We start from the raw sequence: 13,920 nt of genomic DNA, 5'->3' as shown, positions 1-13,920 counted from the left end.
GAGGTGGTCCAGGACTGCCGGCTGGCACCATGGTGCCCTTGTTTACTGAGCTCCTGCCTGTGTGGATTTGGGGCAGTCATGGCTCTGCCAAGGCAGGGATCACTCATCCGCCAGGTAGCCCTCCTGGCCACTACCTTTTTGCCTCCCTGCCGGCCAGTCCTGCGATGACCACTGCTGCTGCTCTCTGCTTCCCCCCAGCCCTGCAGGCCCTGTGCCCCTGCTCAGGGCTCTTCTGAGGACCCCACGGTCTCTGCTCAGTCTCCTTGCCCTCATTTCTCCTGTGCTGCTTGCTCCTCATTCGTGTCTTCACATGTCTCAGCTCCATCCTCGTGCAGGTTCTGCTGCTGCAACAGAACCTACAGGCTGGGCTTTCATGAGAGAAAAAGGTACTCTTTCACACAGTCTCTCAGGCCCCCAGTGGATGGACACAGGGCAGCCACAGAGGAGTCCCGGGTAACGTCAGTCAGCTGACTCTGTGGCCTCTTGGGTGAGTGATGGGGAGAGGGGACCCCAAAGCCCTTCAGGAAGACCTGCAGTGAGGGCGGGAGGACAGTGGTTGGAGAGGAGTTGGCCGCCTGAGCCCCTAAAGCCTCGGAGAACTGGGCCCCCCGAGTTGGGCTCAGGACCCCCTCAATCGGAGCAGGATGCCCTTGGGGTGGCAGGAGGCAGGACCAAGCTACAATGGGAGGCAGCCTTTGCCATGCAGCTCCTGAGCGAGTGACCACAAGAGGCTATTGGTGGCCTTCCCCGGCCTGTCCCCAGATGGAGGCAGAGAGGGATCATGGGTAGGTGAGGAGGCAAGGAGCTTCCTGGGATGGCAGCAACAGTAAAGAAGGTTCCAGAAATGGCTCACGCCCCTGGGGTTCCCTCGTTGTGGGCTCCATGCCTCAGGTGGAGGAGGGCGGCCCCGGGTGACAGGTGAGTGGGGCCCCTCTTTTCCCCTCAAGGAGCCACTGAGCACAGCTGCTCCAGGAGCCCAACCTAGAGGGTGGAGCCGGGAGCCCCACAGGCCACCCGGGATCAAACAGCGAGCGCGGTGTCTTGCCCCTGACAGTGGCCCTGCAGGTCACTGGGGTAGCCTTCGACTCACCAGGGCTGAACTCGTGTGGATTTAACAGAGGACACTCCGTCATGAGGGGTGGTGTGCACGCGTTCACAGGCTGCAGCCCTGGGGGCCAGGGTTCTGGCTTCATCTGCTCGCACGCTCCCTTGAGATGGGCAGCAGCAGCCTGTGCCCCACCACACAGGACTCGTGACTCCCCAGGAGTGATGCGTAACCCAGAGCCGTCCCTGTGGCCCTGCTGGGCCAGCTTTCCCAGGCCTAACATCACAGGGATCCCACAGCGCCTCCGACAGCCTGGCCCTGGGTGTGACCGCTATTCCCATGTTTTGTGTATTTGTTGTAATTTTTATTAGTCCATATTTGCAACACATAACGTTTACATTTCTTGCATCGAGTCAGCGCATGTGCACAACACATCTCAGTCCTTTCTTTCCATCCCCTCTCCCTGTCCTCCCTGTGCCCCTCTCCGTGTCTCTATCTCCTTCACCTTTGAGAAAGATCCGCCTCCCAACTTATTATTTGTCTTTCATTTATAAGGGAAACCATGTGGCTTTAAGCTTTCATGTCCGATTTATTTCACTTAACATGGTAATCTCAAGCTACATCCATCTTTCTACAAATGACTCAAGTTTATCTTTCTTTGGGGCAGAGTAGTATTCTACCATGTGTGAATACCAGGCTTTATTTTATCTGTTCTTCACTTTATCTGTTCTTATTCCCATTTTGAGGTACATAGAAGGAACAAGACCACTGAAAGGTCACACAGCCAGTCAACAACAGGGTGGGAAGTCAGTCCCAGCGAATCCAGCTTCACACATGTGCCAGGCCTATAGGGACAGGAGGCTGACACCCCTTTGCCAGCCTGGGCCATGACCACAAACACAAGAGTCCAGGGTACTGCCTCTGGCCTGCTATGGGCTCTGGAGAGCTTGGGCTGCACCTGTGTTTGCATACCTCCAGGGATGAGGGGCTCACACCCTCATGCTGTTTGCATCCTCCCCCTAGGGCCAGACTCCCTGCGGAGGGGTAACACCTAGGGCCTCTGATTTCCACAGACTTGGTGGAGGCTGGCTGGGTCCTTCTCTGCCCTATGGGAGGCGTCCAACCCACAAGCCCAGGGTCTGGCCCTTTTAAATTTAGCTGCAGGAAGGCGTGGTGTGCAGGCCTGGGACAGACAATCAGCAACAGGAAGAAGCCCGAGTGGTGAGTTAGGGAGCATTGTTCCTGCTCTGCTCCGCCCACCAACACTGCCGGGAGCTGCGTCAAGACAACACAATGTGGGCAGCTGCGGGCCAAGAAACAGGACCCAGAAGAAAAATACTGGAAATTCCCTGCGCCCTGCACGGAGAGGCCTTGCTAGGAAATCAGCAGCCAGGGAGAGAGAGAGGTCGCTGCCCGCAGGCGGGGCTGGAGCGGGGAGGAAGTCAAGGACGATATTTTGAGATATTTTCAGTCTGGTGCGAAGCCGCTGATTTTCCAAAACACCAGGGGCTCCTGCAGGGGAAGGGGAGGGGAGGCTGCAGGTCCAGACCAGGGCATAAACAGAAGCTGATCCACTTGGAGAGCAGCTGGGGTCTCAGGCGGATCCAGTGTCCTTCCTTCCAGTGGGAGAGTTAGTTGCACAGAACACTTGCGAAGTAGGCAGACAGATTCTGCTTACTTACCTCTCCCAATGGGGGCTCACTACTTACTGGGAAGCTCATCCCACACCTGTGCATCAAGGTGGGAGAGAAATTAGCAGTCAATAGGGGAGATACAGGGATGGAAGAAAACTGACTGGAACCATCCCCAAGGGGCTGACATTCCAGGGACAGACACAGACAGTGTACAAGGGGTACACGCCTGTCATCCCTAGACTCTGGGAGGCAGAGGCATGAGGATCACAAGTTCAAGTCCAGTCTGGGCAACTTAGACCCTGTTACTAATTAAGAAGGAAGAAAAGGGAAAGGATAAAAAAGGGCTGGAGATGTAGCTCAGTATAAAGGCTCTGGTTCGGTGTATCATGTTGGCAGCAACAAGCACCAGATGAAATAAAGTAGAGATGCATTGGGGGTGTTTGGGTGCGGTTCTAGAAGGAAAGGGTGATGGAGACTATCTCCTCCCTTTCAGCCGGAACCCACCCTCTGGGGACACCCTGAGACCCTGCTTTGCCCTCTGTGCCTGTGGGCCACCGGCTTCCACATCTGGGGACAGCCCTGCCCCTCAGAACAGGCCAGCTCCTACCAGAAGAGGCTGCCCCCACCTCCGGGTCTCCTGCCCGGATCTGACCACCTGCTGAGGCCAGCAGGGCTTGTAAATCTCCACCTCCAGGAAGATTCCAAGGGTCCCTTTCCAGCTGTGAGTTGTCACAGTGCCGGTCCCCTCTGCCCTGTCCAAGGCCAAGGAAGCCTGCAGACCCAAGCACTCAGACCTGCATTTATTCCTATCACTTCATCTTGCAGCTGGCAGGCATCACTCTGGTACAGAGGCAGATCCCACGTGAGACAGAGAGTTAATATTCTCAACCCGCAAAGAGCGCAGAAAAATTGATAAGAAAAATGCAGAGCAAAAATAAAGGAAAGAACGTGGGCAGAGACTTGATTTGGGAACTCACAGACAGAAATGCAAATCTCCAATAAACAAATGACAGCCAGGCACCTCAGGCAGGCAAGGAAATGCAAATTAAAAGAACAATGAAATGCAGGGTTTTTTATTTCTCCCATCAGATTGGGAAAATTATAAAATATTGATGACACCCAGGGCCAGCAAGGGAGCAATGAGTAGTGTTGACACTTCAGGCAGGCGGAAGTGTGGCTGGGCTGTCTGCTGGGACCAAGAGCTGTATTAAAGTTTAAGCTGTGTTGCCTTTGATCCACCACACCACTTCGGGGAGGTGAGGGTCTTAGCTGAAACAAAACCAAACAAGATGAGGACAAGGACAAGCACGGCTGCAAGCTGAGCAGCTGAGCCAGGCTTGCACTGGCTGATAGGGGTCAATGAGCTGCATATCCGTGTAGCCACATGGTGGCCCTGGTGGCATGGGGGACAAGCCTCAAGGCCCATAAATGCACAACCTTGTCCTGTACACAGATTTGTGAGAGCAGAGAGCAGGAACCACCACCAACTTCCACTCCCGCAGGAAGAGGCCAGGAGGAGCCAGGCTGGGAACTGTGTCTGTGTCACTCACCTCTGCTTGTTCTGCTTTCCAAAGTTTCTGCACCCCTGGTAATTTCAGGGAAGCTGCTCCTTCTAAGAACCCTTTATATTAGTTGTTATTTTTATGCAGCTCAGGCTGGCCTCCAACTTTCAGTGATCCTCCTTTCTCAGCCTTGCAAGTGCTGGGATTACAGGTGAGAAGTGGTCCCGCCACAGCACCATGACACACAGGCAGGAAACGGCTGGGCTCCAAGCTGGGGCCGCTTCCCACTGGGCTTTTTGCCCTCTGTTAGCAGGGAATCCAGTGCTTGCGGTGCCTCGAGAGTTCTCCCTACCTCAACTTCCTGATCCTTCCTCTCCTGGGCATGGTGCTGCTTGTTGAAACTGAAGGAGGGTTGGACTGGTTTACAAGCTTGGTCAGAGATTTGGGGTCTGGCCCAAGGTGGCAACAACCTCCACCCCAGAGTGTCCAGGTGATTTGACAGCAGTGGGCAGGGATTCCCAGACTGCAGGGTGCATTGGAGGTCCTGGGAACAGAGTTGGGTCTGGCAGGTTGGGCCCCAGGCTCTGTGGTTCTGAGAAGCCCTGTGAACTCCACTGCTGCTGGTTCTGGGACCACGGCTGAGGACAGGGCCCTCTGTTCACAGCGCTGCTCTTGTCCTGTAGCACTGGATCCAGGTGCACGTCAACGGGCCTGCCCTCTGCAGCCCAGAACCACCTCTCAGGGCAGCCATGGGATTGCTATCCTTGACAAGCATGGGACTTGTGGGGGCCTCACCCCAGCCCAGCCAGCTTCTCCCGGATCCCTGCTTCTAGAGCCCAGACCTGGCCAACACGAACAAGCCACTCTCCTGGACTATGGTCATTGCCCAGCCCAGGCCCTGTAAAAGCCACCCACCTGCATTTCTGCCACCTCCGTGTGAGGCCAGACAGAAGCCATTGAAGACAGAGACGCACAGAGTAGAGTGGCTGCAGGTTGCTTCTGGGGCGATAGTGATCCCGCGCCTCAAGGCAGAGGGGAGGTGACTTGGGGCACTGGGGTGGTAGGGCCTGGGGACAGTGATTAGCAGAGGCCTGAGTGACGGAGAAGGCAGAGACCTGGGCACAGAAGGTCTGGGCAGGGCTGATGGCTGAACCCTGGACAGGGCAGGAGCCGGGGAGACGCTAGGGGCAAGGGTGCAGGAGGAACCACAGGGTGGCTTTAGGGTACAAAGGCCACTAGGGATGTGGTCATCCGGGGCCACCACAGAGCCTAGAGGACTCTGGGGGCCCCTCAGTCCATTCACGTGCTGTCCCTATTATTGGCTGACAGGCTCCTGTCCTCTTGAGCACTGCCCAGTGGCCCTACACCCCTTGCTGGAGCTGTGCCCCCTCTCCAGAGTGGCCCTGGGGCCAGGCTGGAGCTGTCCCTCCTTCCTCACACCCCTGACTGGCAGCTAGGCACATAGGTGGTGATTACGAGGCTGGTGGGGATGGGCGTGACAGCCCCTCAGTCTGCCAGAAGCCACTTACCCCAGATCCCCTCTGCCCAGCCTGTTACAGAATGAAGGCAACATCCCAGGTGGATTCCCAGGCCTCGGGTGACACCCCAGGGGAGGAGCAGGGACTGCCCAGGAAGGGGAACAGATCTGGAGCCCTGAGCTCAGGCCTTGACAGACGGGGCCATCACCATCCTGCTGCTCAGTTTCCCCCTCTGGGAAGTCCCTCCAGCTCAAGCAAGAAGCACAGACATCTGCAAAGCAGCGCACTGCAGCTCCTCCTGGAAGTGCTGTTATCTATCAAGGAGGAAGTGCTCCTATCAAAGAGATAACATCTGGAACCAACATCTGCGAGGTGCTAGGAACCTAGCGTACCCAGCCTCCAGCTGGCATTAGCCCTCATTCCTAGGACAGCACAGTGCAGCCAAGACTAGAAAACATAGGAATGGCCTAAACACTCAGCCGTGGGTGTCACTAGGCCACCGTGTGTGCAGGTGTCACTGGATCAGCACTGCTGGAGCAGGGTCTGGTGTGGAGAGAGACAAATGGGCCGGTGAAGGAGGGGAGTCCAGCCTGAGATCAGCATGCAGCATCTCCAGGTTCAAGGTCCACGAAGGTTTGGGGGCTGAAGTGCGTGGCCCAGGCAGGTGGATACCTACAAGGGAAGACCCTTGACCCCCTTCGCCCTACCCCACTTCTGTCCAGTGGGTCTGGCCAGCAGGTCCCAGCTTTGTGGATGGCTCCGATGCTGATAGGAATGTGTGGACTGAAGGGGCTGCCACAGATTCCAGGGACATCTAGGCACCAGGGAAGTGGCAGCTTGGGTTGGGAGGGTGGGCTCTCAGAAAAACAAGGGAGCAGTCTTTTATTTTCAAGTTAACCTACATGGCTTACGTACCCCAGGAAAATCACAAGGGAACGGATGAAGTTTGGGGACTGAGTTGTTGATCAGAAAATTCCAATCCTTTGGAGAAAAAGGAAAACATGTTTTGTTGTCCCTGAAGGTGTGATGGAAAAACAGCAAACGGACAAGGGAAAGTCGCCCCATGCTTTCCTCGCAGCCTGGGCCCTCTGCTCAGGGTGCCATACGGAAAATGAGGGCTGAGTGAGGAAAACATGTTTTCCTTCACAGGACGTGTGTGGAGTGCTTGGGATTAAGTGTTGGAAAATGGGAGAATAAACTCCAGCCCGGTAAACACTGCCTCCTCTCTGGGGTCAGGAAAACAAAGGTCGGGAGTGGGTTGGTAAGGAACAGCTGCTGGCACAAAAGACCTCCGCTTTAGGAGCCGCTGGGTGAGGGAGCCTCTCTGAACCTCAGTTTACCCATCAGCATGTGCACCTCAGAGCAGCAGCAAACGTGCTATTTCATCCACACAGTGTAGATGTGTTTAGTTCCCACCCCGTACTGGGCTGGGCCTGGGGCTAGGGCCTCTGTGGTGACACTGTGGCCACAGGCAGAAGGCTGGGTACCTGGCTTCTCCGCTGTGTCCCTCTCCCACCATCTGGAAAGTCTCACATTGCTGTCCACTCTGCATTGCCCCCCAAGTCTAAGCTGACCCCAAATATAGATTTAGCAAGGTTCCACCCAATAAAATATTGAGGACCTAAATTTGTATCAAATTCTGTGGCAGCTGTTAAAGCTTAACTGCTGTAGTAAAGTACTGGCATTCTCAATAACTGAATATGGAACATGGGCACAGGGAAATGGTAACATTGCACTTTATAAGCACTGTATTATAAGTGAAAATGCAATGTCTTCAATAAAACTATTTAAAATTGGCACACACAAAAACAGCGGGGTGAGGAGCACTCCACACACTCGGCGAGTCTGGTCCAGCAGCCCTGGCCCAAGGAGGTGCTGGTGAGCAAGGTTCACAGGGCTGCTGGAGAGCAGCTGTGGCTCACTGTCCATAGCTGCTCCTGCAGGACAAGCGCAGGGTGTCAGTGGCCACCTCTTCCAGAGGGACAGAGCGCCATGACCACAGGCAGTGGGGTGGACAGGCCCCTTGAGCTTGGCAGGGAGGAGACAGCAGGGGACGGTGCTATAACAGGGGTCACACCTTCCCTGGCCTCCCCTGGGCTTTCCCTCCCCTCCCCTCCGCATGGCCTGCTGCACAGGCACTCACGAAGTTAATTAGTAAGGTCTGCAGAGCCAGGCCATGTGGTCTCCACGCCTGAGCTCCAGCAGGGAAATAAATTAACAGGCCTATCTCAAGCGGCCACCCTCCTGGTGCCTGGGGAAGGTGACATTGCCACCTCTCTACAGAGCCAGCCTGTGTTCCCTGTCCCCGGGGACCCACTGCTGGCCAGGGGGTCCTGGCCCTCTCAGGAAGGGATCACCAGCATTCTAGTCCACCACCCATTTGGCAACCCTTGCCAAGAGGCCCCTGGGATCCCCTCAGCCTCCTGCCCTTAACGGGGCCACAAGCCTGGATCCCATTCCCTGAGTGAGGACACAGGGACCCACTTGGGACTCACCTCACCACACCCACCCCAGTTCCGAGGGCAGGAAGCTCGGGTCCCCAGCACCAATGCAACAACTCTGTCACCCCCACAAACTCACCTCCCGCTTTTCATTCATTCAGAGGGCCTGGGGGATACCAGGGAAGACAGGACAGTTCCCCCTGGAGCCCTCAGGCATGAACTGTACCCCTTGGAGATTCAATTTCTTCATTTGAAACGTGGGGGTGATGCAACCTTCCTGCTGTCAGTCCCAGGGATTCCTGGGGACAGAGCATGCTTGCCATAGGCTGGTTTCAAGGGTTCCAGACCCTGTCCCAGCCAGGCAGAGCCTGGGGGAGACCCTAGATCCCAGGTGTTGGGCCTGTGAACTAGGAAGGGACCATGGGACTGGCCGGCCATAAGGGGGCAGTTTTGATCAGCCTCCAGCTCTCCATGATACGGACCCTCCTCCCCCAAACCAACCTCAAGGCCAGGGTCTTTATCAGGGTGGCAGGTGACTCACACAGCACCCAGAAAAACTGTGGCTCTGGTCCGGTCCTCCACTAACTCTTCCCCAAGGCCTGCGGTCCCACGACACGATAGGGGAGCTTGGTAATCACCTGGCACAGGTCAGAATGGCTGCTCTGATTGGGGCTCTGGGGGTTGTGGTATTGGGTGACCACATGCAGGCACTGCCCAAGCTGCTTTCCAGGCCCAGAGACCAGCAGGCCCAATTTTGGTTCCCTGCAGCCAACATTCTGAAAATATATCGAAAATCCCAGAGAGAAACAAGCCATGTTTTAAGTAACTTATTTCAGCCTATCATCATAGCTGTTCTATCTTGTTACTGTTGGTGCTAATCTCTCACCAAGCTCCATATACACGTTATACTGTATCCTAGGTGTGTATGTGGGAGTGATGTGTTGTGTGTCTAGGGCTCCGTGCTATGGGTGGAGACTTCAAGGGACTCAGAGGCTGCGGCAGGAACAGCAGGTGTAAAGGTCCTGGGGCTGGAAGAAGCCAGCCAGTTGGAGGGAAAGGAGCTGACATGATGAGCCAAGGATCAGGGCAGAGACATTTGGCAAAACAATGTGATCACTGCAGTTCCTAAGGGCCACATGAGGGACTCAGGTGCTCTTCTCAGAGCCACTGTGGAGGTGCTGCTGCTTGCAGCCTCCAGCTGGAACTGCGTGCCCAACACAACCACAGGCCACCACTGGTCAGGGGAAGGCTGGGCTCCTGAAGGGGCCCAGTCACATGAGGGACTCAGGTCCCCTTCTCAGAGCCACTGTGGAGGTGCTGCTGCTTGCAGCCTCCAGCTGGAACTGTGTGCCCAACACAACCACAGGCCACCACTGGTCAGGGGAAGGCTGGGCTCCTGAAGGGGCCCAGTGTCGGGCACAGGCCTCCCGCTTCCTGACGCACATCACCACAGCCCGTGACTGCTTCTCCCTGAAGTTCAGCCCTGCTGGTTCTATGCCAGGTGAGGTCCCCAGATAAACCTTTTGGTGTCCCGAGCCTCTTTGCTGAGCTAATCCCAGTAGCGCACAGCGGAAGGGGTGTCAGGCCAGCCCAGAACCCCTGTCCTCGCATCATGCAGCCCGAGACTACAACTTCCCACCACGCCTTCACTCTGCCCGCTCCTTCAGCCCACGCCGGCTGTCCTGGCTGTCCCGGCGGTCCCTCGATGACCGAAGCTTCCTGGGCCTCAAGGCCTGCCTGGGGACAGAACTTTTTCAAGGCCTTCGGTCCCCAGGCCTGGGCTGCAGGGGCCAGACCGGCAGTATCTCATGGCAGCTTCAGGTGGTGCCTGTACAGCACTCTGTACACTCTCACTGCCCGGGTGCACGGAGAGACGTGGTTCCGGGGCCCTCAGCTTCCTGAGTGGCCAGACCCATCTCATGTCCCCTCTGTGTGTCTCCCAGATAATGGGGGGATCTCGGGGAAGGTCACCCACCAATGCCGTGCCAGGGAGGCTGGCCAGCAGCTTCGCCAGCCAGGCCTGCCCTAGGAAGGGTTAATGCAGCCCCTTTGTCCGGAGGTTGCCATGGGGACAGTTCCTGTCCTCCAGGAAGCAGGAGAGCAGTTTCCTGTTTTGGAGGAGGCTCAGGGCGGTTTTCCTCCCGCCACCCGCCCACCGGAGAGGGCAGGAAGCCAGCCGGGCCCCTGCTGCTGGGTGTGTGGTGGACCGGCCTGGGCCTCTCAGAGAGCTGGCCTCGGGTGCGGCCAGTGGCCACCAGCCCGCCAGGCAAGGGAAAAGTGCCTGGCGGAAGAGGGTGGCCGCTTCCTCCTAGACCTTGACCCCACCCAGTGATAACCAGGCGGCCCTGCCTAGCCACCCCCACCCTTCCTTGGGGAGCCAGCAGAGGCCCTGCCCACCATCCTTGCCTGCCTGGCCCATGTGCACCCTTCCCACCCACCAGGCCTGTAGCCTGCCCAGCTGTGAGAGGGCACCGAACAAAGCCTGCCTCCTCTGGGAAGCCTTCCAGCATGCACGCCAGAGTTTGGGCCTGAACATCACCGACCCCGCCTCCGCCTCACAGGTCAGCACAGCTCCAGGCTCGGCTGACTGCTCACCAAGCGATGTCACCACACTATCCACTCCCCCACAGACACCCACAGCTCCCATCCCCAGCAGGAAGAGACCCACACTCAGACTGGTGGCTGCTGGCACAGTTTCCCCTCTTGTGCTCCAGGACTGACCACAACATGCTTCTCATGATGCCCCTGTGTGCCACCTTCCTCCTCTCCAGGCCTCACACCAGGCACTTCCCTGCAGAGTGGCTGCCTCCCTGCTTCCTGGGGAAGCCCAGCCCCATAAGCTCCATTCAGCCCCACTTCCAGCCTGGCCCCTTGTCATGGTTGGCTGGCCCTGAGCCCCTGCCCCTCCAGGGACAGCAGAGGGCAGGGGATGAGAATGATATTCATTCTGTCCCCACTTCGGGGGAGCTCCTCGTCCCCAACAGAATGAGAGGTGCAGAGTACGAGGGTGACAGGTACAAGAATGTCCTGAGGCCACAGAGCCAACCTCCTGCTTCTTTCTGGGCTCCCCCACCCACTTTAGCTAATGTCCCCACCCCTATGTAGGGTGGGAAGACAGCATTGGCCCAGGGCAGATGGTGTCACTGCTGTGACTCTTTGGCTGGCATTTCCTTTGTCACAACCTGATGTGTTCCCAGTGACAGAAAGCAGGCCTCACAGAAAACAGAAACACGGGGACCCTTCCTGGGAGAGGGATGCAGAGACAGCTGTGGGGAAGAGGGTTCTGTCTTGGCAGGAAAAGAGCATGGTCTCCAGTCCTTCCCCATGGGACACAGAGCTGCCCAGCCAGGCCTGCTGCTCTGGCTGGGCTCCTGCACAGTGCCCACTCTGCACATGGTACACAGTGTGTGCCTGACAAGTGTGCCTTTCCGACCCCTACTCAATAGGAAAAGAGCATGGTCTCCAGCCCTTCCCTAGGCCTGCTGCTCTGGCTGGGCTCCTGCACGGTGCCCACTCTGCACATGGTACACAGTGTGTGCCTGACAAGTGTGCCTTTCCGACCCCTACTCAGACTGGGGCCTGAGTCCCAGGGTGCTGGTGAGCTCAGTTAGTAGCGGTTATTGAGCATAGTTTACGTACTAAAGTGTAAACAGGGACGTTTACTCAGCACTTGACAAGGAGTCAAGGTACTAAAGAGGGATAAGAGCAGCCTGAGACCCAGGTCCCACACCACCCCCTCTGAGCTGTGTCCCATTTTGTCACCTTAGGAAAATCAAAGCAGCAACAAGAACCTTAACCTGGTGCTGTCCCTCCACACTAGCATGCCCTTCAGCCTGGCAAGCGAAGACTTTCGCTTCGCCGAGGGGCCCTGCGCATTGCCTTCCATGCAGCCTTCGCCTGGACTCAAATCCCACCCTCCACATGGGGGAGGGGCTGTGCTGCCCGAGGCCTCATCCAGTCCTCATTTCCACCACCACTGATGGCTGCAGACCCAGGATCTCCGAGCCACCCTCGACACTCTGGCCCGGGTCCCAGGTTGCCAGGTTCACCTGCTAATTCTCGGATACAAGCTCACTGTTTCCAGACAGATTTGCTCTTCGCGTTAAGTTTCTGCGCTTAGCCGTCTGTGCCCACATCCAAACGCAGACACTCCCCAACATCGCGGCTCACAGCCTCCCCCACAACTCTCACCTCAACCACCACCACTGCTTTTGTCACCGACCATCCCCGTCTCCTGGGGCAGCTCCTCTGCTGCCACCTCCCCGAGGGGAGCAACTCTACCTTTACTGCCAAAGTCACGGCCACCACCTCCGTCCCTCTGACCAGCTCCAACACTGCCGCTGTCACCTAGACCAATGGCACCAGCACTGCATCTCCATCACTTTGACCGACTCCCCTGCCACCCCCTCCGTCAACTTGGCCATCTCCGTCAGCTCACTGAACTGCACCATCTCCACCTCCATTCCTCCACCAGCTCTATCACTTTGGCCACCTCCACCATCTCCTCTTACCAACTCCTTCACCTCTCTCAACTCTTAGCATCTCCACCTCACCTATCATTTCCTTGCCCTCCAGCACTTCATCTGCACCAAGAACATGTCCTTCCTCTTCATGGTGACGTCCTCCACCTCCACTGTCTCCTGCCCTCCACCTGCACCTCCTCCATTTCTACTGCTGCCTCTGCCCTTCACCCCAGTACCACTTCTCCGTGCTTCCCCTCCATACCCTCTGCGCCAGTCCTATCACACCGCATGCACAGGTCCGTAAAGCTCTCTAAGAACCTGTCTAATTAACACAGATCCACCTATAGCTTATTCTTTACTCCAGAGCCACACGTAAGCCTTCATACAAGGCTGGAGGATGAGGACTTTGTGGTGGCTTGGAGTTGGAGAGGCCACCAGAAAGGACCAAATTTAATTCCTGATTTTACAGTTGGAGAAACTGAGATGTACCCTGGGCTGCACCAAAACCCTCAGGCTCTTCCTTTGCACCCTCAGAGCCCTCCTGGGTTGTCTGGGCACCTGGTAGGCTTATTCTCTGTACCTACCACTGTAGCAGGACCATGCCTGGGCTTCCTGAGGACAGGGGCCTGGTGTGAGTCATGCTGGCACCCAGCACCTGGCCCTGCCCAACGACTGGTCCAGTGCCCAGTGTCACCACCCAGCGAGGGCTTCCTCAGCCACCCTTGTCCTGTGGGTCGCAAGATTTATGTCAGGACTGGGACCTGCGAGTGACCCTGTCCATCAGGTCTGCATCCTGGGGGTGGCACCAGCCTGCTGCTCCTGTGTCCCCAGCCACCTTCCCTCTACAGGACCAGCAAGGAGTCCTAGTCAAGAACAGGAGGTCCTGGCCCAATGGGCCAGAAAGTCCTGGCCTGCTTGCTGAGTCCTTCAATTACAAGGTCCCATGGCCTAGATCCTTCCAATGTGCTCAGAACACAGCCACCCTCGCCTGCCCCAGTCCTGAGGGTGCTGGAGGAAGACAAAAAGCAAAAAACCTTGTGAGGAGAAAAAGTCTGGGAGGGAAGTGTTGGCTCAGATGGGAGGATCCACCGGGGACTCCACAGCATGCGGCCCCCCACACCGCAGCCCCTCTGTCTCCACCACGCACTGCCCATCCTTCCAATGTGCTCAGAACACAGCCACCCTCGCCTGCCCCAGTCCTGAGGGTGCTGGAGGAAGACAAAAAGCAAAAAACCTTGTGAGGAGAAAAAGTCTGGGAGGGAAGTGTTGGCTCAGATGGGAGGATCCACCGGGGACTCCACAGCATGCGGCCCCCCACACCGCAGCCCCTCTGTCTCCACCACGCACTGCCCCCCGC

The sequence above is a fragment of the Fukomys damarensis genome, unplaced genomic scaffold (assembly GCF_012274545.1).
Source record: "Fukomys damarensis isolate Sample0158 unplaced genomic scaffold, DMR_v1.0_HiC HiC_scaffold_37, whole genome shotgun sequence".
Lineage (NCBI taxonomy): Eukaryota > Metazoa > Chordata > Mammalia > Rodentia > Bathyergidae > Fukomys > Fukomys damarensis.
This window is presented reverse-complemented; position numbering follows the sequence as displayed.